Genomic DNA, 11,484 nt, shown 5'->3' with positions numbered 1-11,484 from the left:
TGAGGGTGGTATGTCTGGTGATGATAAGGTCTAGCTGGTGCGAGTGGCGTGATCTCAGATGTCTCCAGGACACCCTGTGGCACAGCTTGACTTGGAAGTAGCTGTTCATCACACAGAATCCATGGTGACAGCATAGCTCCAGCAACCTCTGTCCATTTTCATTCATCTTGCCAATCCCCTGGTGTTCTATGCACATTGGCAAAGCTGTGTAGTCAGTACCCAAGCTTGTGTTGAAATCTCCTGGAAGGTACAGTCCCTCAGTGCTGGGAATTCTACTGATGGCAGTATCAAGTGTCACATAGAATTGATCCTTGACATCTGGGGTGGAGGTGAGTGTCGGGACATAGATGCACATGAGATTAACTGGGCCCACGCTTGTTGACAAGTGAAGAGTAAGAAGTCTCTCTGAGCCTACTGTGGCTGGTTCACTCATCTCAAGTGGCGTGTTTTTTACTGTGAAAACCACTCCATGCTCACGAGTTGCCTCTTGGGCTTTCCCCTGCCAGAAGAAGGTGTAGTGTTTCTCTTTGAGGGATCCACTTTGGACGAGTCTACTTTCTTGCAGCACAGCAATGTCCACATTGAGCCTTGTGAGTTCTTTGTCCATCAAAGCTGTCTTGTGTGTGTCATCAACCTGCAGAAGGGTGTCAGTAAGGCCAGGACACATGGTCCTCACATTCCAGCTTGTGATGCGAAGGACTGGTGTCTTCTTTGTTGAGCTTGTTTTTCTTGGTGCATTGATTATCGATCCGCCTGTTGAGAGATGACTCTCTAAGCTCCAAGCACCCATTGAAGCAAGCAGGTTGTGGCAGGACAGCACCTAACTGATTGGGGGATACCCAGCTTTGAGTGGGTGGTAGCTATCCAATGAGATGCGATGATCTCTTCAACTGTCAGAAGTAACCCCTGGTGCTCATACTCTGCACCAATTGAGTGAGAGCTTATAATCGGTAACCGTTTCTTCCCGTGTTGTGCTAATGTTTAAGCACAAATAGTGTCCTCTTCACGGCACATTAGCACTGAACACAAAATGGCTCCTTTGGTCATGTGTTAATTATAAAATGGCTTTCTTGACCTTGTTAGTTATTACAATGGATACATTATAAAAATGGTCAAGTTAAACTAAGATCGAACTACCCAAGCTTACCTGCATCCTCCAGTCCTCTGGCAACATTCCCATATTTAAGGAGGATTGAAAGATTGTGGTTCGAGTCTCTGATATTTCCACCCTTACTTCCCTCAGCAACCCAGGATGCAACCCATTCAAACTGGGTGACTTTTCTACGGTGAGAGCTGCCAACCTTGTAATTGTCTCCTCTTTATCTATTTTCATCCTGTCCAATTTCTTCACTTCCTCCTCCTTTACTGTGACATTTGCAGCATCCGCCTATTTTGTGATACTTAATTAGTGCCTCAGCCACACCCTCTGCCTCCACAGGATCTCCTAATTGACCCACCCTTTCATTGACTGTCCATATGTTGGTAAAAGACTTCAGTGTTCCCAGTTATGTGACCCACTAATCTTTTCTCATACATTCTCTTGCTGATCTCATTTCCTTTTTCAGCTCTCCTCTGTACTTTCTGTATTCTGCTTGTTTCTCTACTGCATATAAATCCTCACATGATTTCGATATGAATGATTTTTGAACTATTTTGTTGACGGATTGAGTTTTGTCAATTTCTCCCTAGCTCCCCTCATGGTCAGGCAGAAAGTTTAACTGCTGTGTTTTTAAACAGCAACAGCTTTATTTGAAAAGCCATTGGGACAGGATTCCGGGTTTTAATCCAGTCACAAATCTGGTTCTGATGTCTTGTGGCTCCAGCTGTCACATGACCTGTCAGAGGATGACCTCATAATTGGCCCAGTCATGGAGCTGTGGGTTGATGTTTAAATTGTTGCAAAATAATTTTCCAGAAGGACAATCAAAATGAATCGATATAGAAAAGGTAGATTTTGTGAATTTGTGCTCCCAGTGGAAATTCCTGCAGAGTCTGCTGGTTTTCATATCCCCAATTCCCCACAGGAAGCTCTGTGTCGGAATCTGTATTCATTATATCAATATTATACAGAATCATTTCATGGGAGACCCCAGTGTGAATTGGAGACAGGTGGTTCAGTTTTAACTTTCAAAGTAACACAGAAGCAAAATACTGCAGATACTGGAAATCTGAAATAAAAACAGAAAATGCTGGAAATACTCAGCTGGTCTGACAGCATCTGTGGAGAGAGAAACAGAGTTAACGTTTCAGATCTGTGACCTTTCATCAGAACTGGGCTGAAATTGTCTGAGGGCCAAGTGACCTCTTTCTGTGCCTTAAACTTTCTGTGAGTCTAAGATCCGATGAGATTCTGGAATCAATTTCAGGGTCGATGACATTGCACTCTGTAAGGATAGGAAGATGGAGATTATTAAGTACAGTGCAAGAATATAGATGCTTTTACATTATTTTAATCAAAATTGATTTAAACTTTGTGTTCACGCATCCGATCTTTTGATCACAATGACACTGATAACAATGGAAAAAGCAAGACTTGCATTTCACGACCACAGGACGTTGCAAAGCCTTTTACAGCCAATGAAGGACTTTCCAAGTGTAGTCACTGTAGTCATGTAGGAAACATGGTGGCCAATGTGCGCACAGCAAGCTCCCAGAAACAACAATGTGATAAAAACGAGATAATCTGTGTTTAAGTGATGTTGATTCAGGGTTAAACAATGACCAGCACCCCAGAAATAATTCCCCTTCTATTCTCTGAAATAGTGCCATGGTACCTTTAACATCCACCTGAGAGGGCAGAGGGATCCTCAGTTTTCTGTTTCACCTGAAAAACAGCATTTCTGATAGTGCAGCACTGCCTTCGTACTGCACTGGAGTGTCAGCCATTTTTAAAGGGCTGTTAGTCCTACTGGAAAATATTTAAAGGAAGATTAAATGAAATGAAATAAATACATTGCTTTTGCCTCTCTCCCATCCCCCCAATAACAGTTAAATTAATTATTTGCCCTTCCCTCCCAAAACCTACCTTTACCATCTGACCTTCCGCCCAAAACTGCACAAACTGTAAACTATAACCCTTTCCACCATCCCCTACACTCATGACATTAATTTGACTCCGTCCCCCCTCCCCCACACTGAGAAACTTACCTTCTCCCCCCTCCACACCAGTGTTGCACCTCATTTCCCCGGATGGGGCTCCGAAGGCACGGCAGTGCCAGTCACCGGGCTGAAGATCGCAGCTGGATATCAGGAAGTGATGGGATAATAATTAATGCAGGTTTGTGGTCCCGTTGCCGAGCGGTGGGGGTTCCCCCACAACGCCTCGCCGTCGCAGGCAATATGGAGCCAGGCCCTGCCGGCGTTGAGGTCCATGGCGGGCCTCATCCGGGGCCATCTTCAGGCGGCTCCCACCCCACCCCCACCACAGATCTCGACGTTGAGGGCTCTATAGAATCCAGCCCATTATTTCTGTCAATCTTAACTCCACAAGGATTTGTCTGTTAATTGTAGAAAAATTAAAGCTCTATCACCTTTTGATAAAAGGGGGTTTCAAATCCAATTCCAAACAAATGATAGTTCTCATTGTATCTAGAACATGTTTTCTTACATACAAACATACCAATTAGGAGCAGGAGTAGACCACTCGGCCCCTCGTGTCTGCTTCACCATTGAATAAGATCATGGCTGATCTGATTGTAACCTCAACTCCACATTCCCACCTGCCCCCGATAACCTTTCACCCCCTTGTTTATCAAGAATCTATCTACATCTATCTTCAAATATTTCAGAATTTCTGTCGTCCAGCAACTCTCACTTTATTTCCTGGATTTCACCTAAAAAATGTATTTCCACACTTTGGATATCCTGTACTTCATTAATGTTTTTGCTCTCTGGGGATTTCCCTTTAATTATATTCAGTGCTGGTATTTTACTGCCACACACTGACTGAAAGTGTCCCATCTTTCTGCAGGAAAAACACTCAGCTTCTTTGGCGAGGCAGTTTTCCCACTTGTGTCTCTCTCAGCCACACCGACTGCAATTGGTTGCAGCTACCACTAGATGCTCTTCCCGTCTTTCTTGTCTTTTACCACTAATTTTTCCTTTTGTTTTCTGAACAAATTCAATTGAGTCTGCAACTCTGGAGATCAGACTCTCCCTGTCCCCTCGAACAACGGATTGGTTAAACTTTCTAACCTCTGTTTGTCTGCTCAATTGAAACTCTTTCGTTAATGTGAGATCAGCCCTGGACTGTAGAAGATCTGAAAGGGTGTTGTCTAATACCCCGAACACAATCCTGTCTCCATTCAGCTCTTCTCTTAAGTTGCCGTATTCACAAACCTCCGTGAGTTTGTTCAAGTTTTTGATAAATGAATGAATACTCTCCCCTTTCTGTTTGGTACGCTTATTAAATTCAAAGTGATTCCTGACAATGCAGCGGCCAGCCGACGTCATCAGAGCGCTCCAAGCTGCGCACATGCACAAACAGTCTCCTGTGCTCTGAGATGCTGCGCATGCTCAGCCTACGTCTTCCAGGACGAAGTGGCGCATGCGCAGGAAAACTCTCTACCCCCTCTCAGCCACTCACTCCAGGCCGCTCGCTGCCCGCTCCTCGCTACCCTGCTCCCCCGCCCTCCGGCCGCTTGCTACCCCCCCCACCCCCGCACTGCCCTCTCTCCGTCCAGTCACGCCCCGCTTCCCCCCCACGTCCCTCCAGACACTAGCTCTCAGCCATGCTGCTTCCCTCCTCTCGGCCTCTCGCTCCAACATTCGATCATTCTTCACCGCACCACCTGATAAAGCAAGGCGAGCCTCGAGGGGAGATGGGGCAATGTTGGAGCAAGTGGCCGAGAGGAGGGAAGCGGCAGAGCCCATGGCCTGGAGTGTGAGCGGCCAGAGAGCAGGATGGGGGTGGTGGTGGGGGAAGCGGGGAGTGAGCAGTCAGAGAGTGGGATGGGGGGAAGCGGGGAATGATCGTCCGGAGAATGGGATGGCACTGTTTAGAGGGGATTTGAGGAAAAAATGTTTCACCTCGAGGGTGGTTGGAATCTGGAACACATTGCCTGAAGGAATGGTGGAGGCAGGAACCCTCACAACATTTAAGAAGTATCTAGATGAGCACTCAAAACGCCACAGAATACAAGGCTACGGCCACGTGCTGGAAAATGGGATTAGAATAGACAGGTACTTGATGGCTGGCACGGACACGATGGCCGAAGGGCCTGTTTCTGTGCTGTATAACTCTCTGACTCTATGAAACCTCACTGAATTACAGAGGGTGTGCAGCACTGTCAGAGGTGCTGTCCTTCTGATGAGACTTCAAACAGCGCAACGTTCTCCGAGTATCAACCAAAACATGTCCATTGTGTAGATATGTGCCATATTTGCTTATGAAGTGACAGTCACTGCTCCGAAAGTAATTCACTTTAGGTGAATTAAGATGACTTGGTACTATATAACTGGCGAATGCGCAAGAGGTCGCGGGGGACTATTGGGGGTGGGACGGAGGCGGCGATGGCAACCTTTGAGGGTATTTTTGGGTCTAAGTTGTTTTCTGTGATAAATTGAGTAGCTCCATCTTTAATCCTGGCAGCTGCCTGAATGTCACAGACAGTGACGTTTCAGTGGAAGAGGCTGCATTTGCGCATGTTCTAGTACAGCGTCACCTGGTGGTTGCATTGTCAGCAAATGCAGCGTTTTAACTTTGGCTCCACGATGACATTTATTTCCTCAATTAAAATAGGTCTTGAGTGCCTTAATAACTTCTTCACACGTAGCCTACACACTCCCTCCATGGCAGACAATAGTGTACTGACCTGCTCCATGTCTGGCTTCTGCACGAGACCCGATGCAGTACGATACCTTGCAAACCTCTGGAACCATCTCGGCCACTCCTCGGCTTGGTTCAGTCCAGTGACCTTTTCAAAGGTACAGGCAAAGATTTCTCCATCATTGCTTTGGTTTACTGTGGCCCCCATATAATATTCTGATATCTGTCAAGGCTCAGTACACAATTTATAAGAATCTGACGGTTAAAATAACCTGAGTTTACTCTACACATCTTGCATTGAAGGTTTCATCGACAACTCTCCATGAGGTGCCGGACAGATTATATTACATCACTTCCTGTGATGATGCACATAGTCTATTTATATAATCAGCCCAGTAACAACCCAATGTCCACTCTTATATTATTGTACAGATGTGAGAAAAGCTGAGGATGAGAATGGAACGTCTGAATGAAGATTTCATGATGCTGATGATGTAAATGAGGCTGATCTGTTTCCCATTCCACAATCCCTCTTTATTTCTGTGCATGTTTCTCGATGCTGTTTCAACCAAACTGAAAAAGAATCACAAATCCTCCTCTGGAGCCTCAGGTGTCTATTAACAAAAGGCATGGTGGCCAAGTGGTAAGGCGTCAGTCTCGTAAACTGAAGATCACGGGTTCAATCCCCGTCTGTGCCTTATGATTAGTTTCTCACTTTAAATGTGATGTTACCAGAAAAGATGTCCGTTGCATTTGTTTTGGCCATCTGGAAATCAGTGTGATGTTACACTTTCTCCTGGACACTGGGAAGAACATGAGGAGTAGCCACATGGTCCCTCGAGCCTTCTCTGCCATTGATAGAGTGAAAGTAACTGAGGTCCAAGCACTCAACCTTATTACTGTGCATTTGCTTGATATTTAACAGAGCTATTCTATTAATCCCACATCCCGCACTCCTGTCCTTTCCCCCATTGTCCTGTTATATTTTCCATGTCAGGTATTTATACAATTCCATTTAGAGTTAACATTGAATCTGCTTCCACTGACCTTTCAGGATTGCATTCCAGACCAGAGCAACACACTGCTGAAAAAACAATCTCCTCATCACAACTCTAATTCTTTTGTCAATTACTTTAAATGTGTTTCCTCTGGTTACTGACCCTTCTGTCACTGGCAACACTTTCTCCTTCTTCACTCTATCAAAACTCTTCAGGATTTGCATTTCCTGCTGCCTTTGCTGATAGAACAAGGCTGAGCACACATCACCAAAAGGAATATGATTGGCTCTGAATCACATTTATCTTTCCTGTCAATCTGATGTGGACCTTGTATTTTCCCGGAACCAAACAACCTGAGCAACAAGTGTGGGTTCCAGTGATTCCCACCGCTCTGAGAGAGAGAGGATGTGATAATGAGCCAGATAGAAGAAAGGAATGAGATAGAGAGTAAAATAGACCTGGTCTGTTTCTACTAACCCCCGGCCCCCTAAAATGGCATCATTTTCTCCTGCCTCTCCACATTCTAATCCATTAATTAATGCAATCCTTTCATCTGGAACATAGAACATCGAACAGTACAGCACAGTACAGGCCCATTGGCCCATGATGTTGTGCCGAACCTTTAACCTACTCCAAGATCAAACTACCTACATACCCTTCATTCTACTATCATCCATGTACCTATCCAAGAGTCGCTTAAATGTCCCTAATGTATCTGCTTCTACTACCACCGCTGGCAGTGCATTCCACGCACCCACCATTCTCTGTGTAAAGAGCCTACCTCTGACATCTCCCCGAAACCTTCCTCCATCACCTTAAAATTATGCCCCCTGGTGATAGCCCTTTCTGCCCTGGGAAAAAGTCTCTGGCTATCCACTCTATCTATGCCTCTCATCATCTTGTACCCCTCTATCAAGTCACCTCTCATCCTTCTTCGTTCCAATGAGAAAAGCCCTAGCACCCTCAACCTTTCTTCGTAAAACATACCCTCCAGTCCAGGCAGCATCCTGGTAAATCTCCTCTGCACCTTCTCTAAAGCTTCCACATCCTTCCTGTAATGAGGCGACCAGAACTGAACACAATATTCCAAGTGTGGTCTAACCAGGGCTTTCTAGAGCTGCAGCATAACCTCGCGGCTCTTAAACTCAATCCCCCTGTTAATGAAAGCCAACACACCATACGCCTTCTTAACAACCCTATCAACTTGGGTGGCAACTTTGAGCGATCTAAGGACATGGACCCCAAGATCCCTCTGTTCCTCCACACTACCAAGCATCCTGTCTTTAAGCCTGTATTCTGCATTCAAATTCGACCTTCCAAAATGAATCACTTCACACTTTTCCAGGTTGAACTCCATCTGTCCCTTTAATCCCTGTTTCCTAATCCATTGATGTTTCACAATGTACTGAACTGTCCCAATCCATTGATCTAACTCAGTCTATAGAATTTCCCAATCCACTGATATTTTCCAGTCCATTTACTTTCCCAATCCATTGATGGTTCCTGACCATTGACATTCCCAATCCATTTATATTGCCTGTGACTTCAAAGCAACTGTGGAATACAAATAGTATCAGTATTATCAGATACATCGAGACGAGGTGCAATAGCCAAGTGGACAGATGTCACGTTTATAAAGAATAAAGCACTGGCTCGATATTTGTCAAGTCTATCACTGGATCTGAACTCTCAACCTGCTGTTTTTCTGTGCGTCTGCTGACTTGTATATGTGAAGAACCATTGGATGTTTCTCAATCCTCTGACTTTTCTCATTCTTGTGCCATATTTGTTCCTTTGGGTTCACCAGTGAAGAAAATTATTCCCTATTACATTTGGTGAAGACTTTAATAATCTCACATCCTTGTGTCTCACCATCTCAGGTCAAACTCCCAACAGAAACTTTAAACATTTAACTATTCTGCTGGAAACATTTTCAAGGGCACAGACATTCCTTCATTACGCTTCCTTCTTTGACATGTGATTGACAAATATGTGTGTAATGGAGAGAGAGAGTGTGAAAAAAAGAGAGAGAGAGAGTGCGATAGAAAGTTAGAGGACCAGCTAAAGACAGATAGAGAGAGAGAGGCAGAGAGAGGTAAAGCGATAGACAGAGAGAGAGAGAGAGAGAAGGAGAGAGAGTCATTGAGTCCTGGAGTCACTACAGTACAGGAAGTCATTTTGCCCATCAAGCCCATGTAAATCAATCCATTCAGTCCCATTCCCCCGCTCTATCCCCATCGCCCTGTAAGTTATCTAAACCTGTCATATTTATTATAATCTTGTACATGTCTATCAAATCTCCCCTCAATCTCCTTTGCTGCAAGGAGAACAAACCCAGCTTCTCCAAACCAACCTTACAGCTAAAATCCCTCATGTCTGGAACCATTCTGGTAAATCTCCTCCACCCTCTCAAGGACACTCACATCCCTCCAAAAGTGTGTTGACTAGAACTGGATGCAATTCTCTGGTTGTGGACCGACTGGAAATTTATACAGGATCAGCATAACTTCCCTACTTTTGTACTCAGTACCTCTATTTATGAAGCCCAAGATCCCATATGCTTTGCTAACTACTTTCTCAATGTGTCCTGCCACCTTCAAAGAACTATGCATATGAATCCCCAGGTTTTTATTCCTAAAAATATGCTTTATTCATATAAATCTGTAAAAAATGCAATATACAACAGTTCAAAACAGCACCAAGTTGACATTCCAAAAAGTGCAAAGGAAATCAGTTTTCTCCAATACATGAGTGAGTTGCCTCACAACCCTTCCACTCCATTTTACCTGACATGGACATTTTACAGCAAACCCATATCTGGTGTATACAGCACGAGGGGTTTCCAATGGGTCCAGCTGCCCAGTTCACTATGGCGGGGGGGACCTTACACAGTGGTCTTTCCCCATTGAGCCTTTGCAGTGGCTACCCCAAGCTTTAGTGCGCCCCTCAGCACGTAGTCCTGGACCTTGGAATGTGCCAGTCTGCAAAACTCGGTCGTGGACAACTCTTTGCACTGCAAGACCAGCAGGTTTCGGGGAGACCAAAGAGTGTCTATCACCAAATTGATGGTCCTCCAGCATCAAGCTGTGTGTAGATCTCCAGTACGCAAACTCCAAGTGTCACTACGTGCTGAGGTTCTATCTGTCCCCGGTGTTGCGAAGGATGGGCCTGGGCACATTGCCGCGGAATGCTCCATGCAGTTGGGCCGTGCCTTACCACCTATCCTTCGTGGAGCAGTTTCTGCGGGAAAACACCTTTGACCACCGGTCCATCAGGCAGTGGTCTGCACGGAATGTCCTCAAGGCCCTATGGGAAAAGGAAACGGTGGATCCTGTCGGATGGTTCCCCGAGCAGACCGTCAAAGTCATTTGGCGGAATGCCTCATCACCAGAACTTTCAAACAAGCACCAAGACGTAGCTTGGCTGGTGGTGAGAAGGGCCCTCCCCGTCAGATCCTTCATGCACACCCGAAGTCTCGCCCCCTCCGCACAGTGCCCCCGCGTTGGCTGTGGTGGGGAAGAGACGGTCGCCCACCTCCTCCTGGAATGTGCCTTCGCAAAGCAGGTATGGAAAGAAATGCAGTGGTTTTTGTCAAGGTTCATCCCAAGCAGCTCTGTAACACAGGAGTCTGTGCTCTACGGGCTGTTCCCAGGGACGCACACCGAGACAAACATCAACTGCTGCTGGAGGACTATCAATTCGGTGAAAGACGCCCTTTGGTCTGCCCGAAACTTGCTGGTCTTCCAGCGCAAAGAGTTGTCCACCACCGAATGTTGCAGACTGGCACATTCCAAGGTCCAGGACTACGTGCTGAGGGACGCACTAAAGCTTGGGGCAGCCGCAACAAAGGCTCAATGGGTAAAGACCACAGTGTAAGGTTCCCCCACCAAGCTGAACTGAGGGGCTGGATCCATGGGAAACCCCTCGAACTGTATCGTTAATATTCTCAATTGCTGTAAATGTAAAACTGTAATTGACATGACAATTGTGAAACGGAAGGGTTGGGAAGAAACTCATGACAGTATTGAAGGAAACTGATCTCCCTTGCAATGTTTGTATTTTTGGTGCTGTTTGGAAACTGTTTGGCAATGTAATTTTTACAGATTTTTATGAATAAAGTATATTTTGGAAATAAAAAAAAAAGTAAGGTTCCTCCCACCAAGCTGAACTGAGGGGCTGGATGCATGGGAAACTCCTCGAACTGTTTTGTTGATATTTTCTTTTGCTGTAAATGTGAAACTGTAAGTGGCATAACAATAGTGAAATGGAAGGGTTGTGAAGAAACTCATGAGAGTATAGAAGGAAACTGATCTCCCTTGCAATGTTTGTATTTTTTGGTGCTGTTTGAAACTGTTTGGCAATGTAATTTTTGCAGATTTTTATGAATAAAGTATATTTTGGAAATAAAAAAAAAAGTTCAAAGCAATACAGTGGTTTTTGTCATGGTTTATTCCAAGCAGCTTGGTAACACAGGAGTCTGTGCTCTATAGACTGTTCCCAGGGATGCACACTGATACAAATATCAACTGCTTGGAGGACTATCAATTCAGCGGGAGATGCCTTTTGGTTTGCCAGAAACTTGCTGCTCTTCCAGTGCAAAGAGTTTTCTGTGACGGAATGTTGCAGACTGGCACGTTTCAAGGTCCAGGACTACATGCTGAGGGGCGCACTTAAGCTTGGGGCAACCGCAGCAAAGGCTCAATGGGGAAAGGCCACAGT

General features: G+C 45.3%; 1 non-coding gene across 1 annotated transcript; it reads left to right on the top strand.

Moving 5' to 3' along the window:
• The first annotated feature begins 6,393 nt into the window (after positions 1-6,393).
• Positions 6,394-6,465, top strand: trnat-cgu (transfer RNA threonine (anticodon CGU)). Its single transcript has one exon. It is a non-coding gene; the product is annotated as a tRNA-Thr (tRNA).
• The last annotated feature ends 5,019 nt before the right edge of the window (positions 6,466-11,484 follow it).

Source organism: Heterodontus francisci, unplaced genomic scaffold (assembly GCF_036365525.1).
Source record: "Heterodontus francisci isolate sHetFra1 unplaced genomic scaffold, sHetFra1.hap1 HAP1_SCAFFOLD_618, whole genome shotgun sequence".
Taxonomy (NCBI): Eukaryota; Metazoa; Chordata; class Chondrichthyes; order Heterodontiformes; family Heterodontidae; genus Heterodontus; species Heterodontus francisci.
The sequence above is the reverse complement of the archived record's forward strand: the minus strand, read 5'-3'. Positions and strand labels throughout refer to the sequence as shown.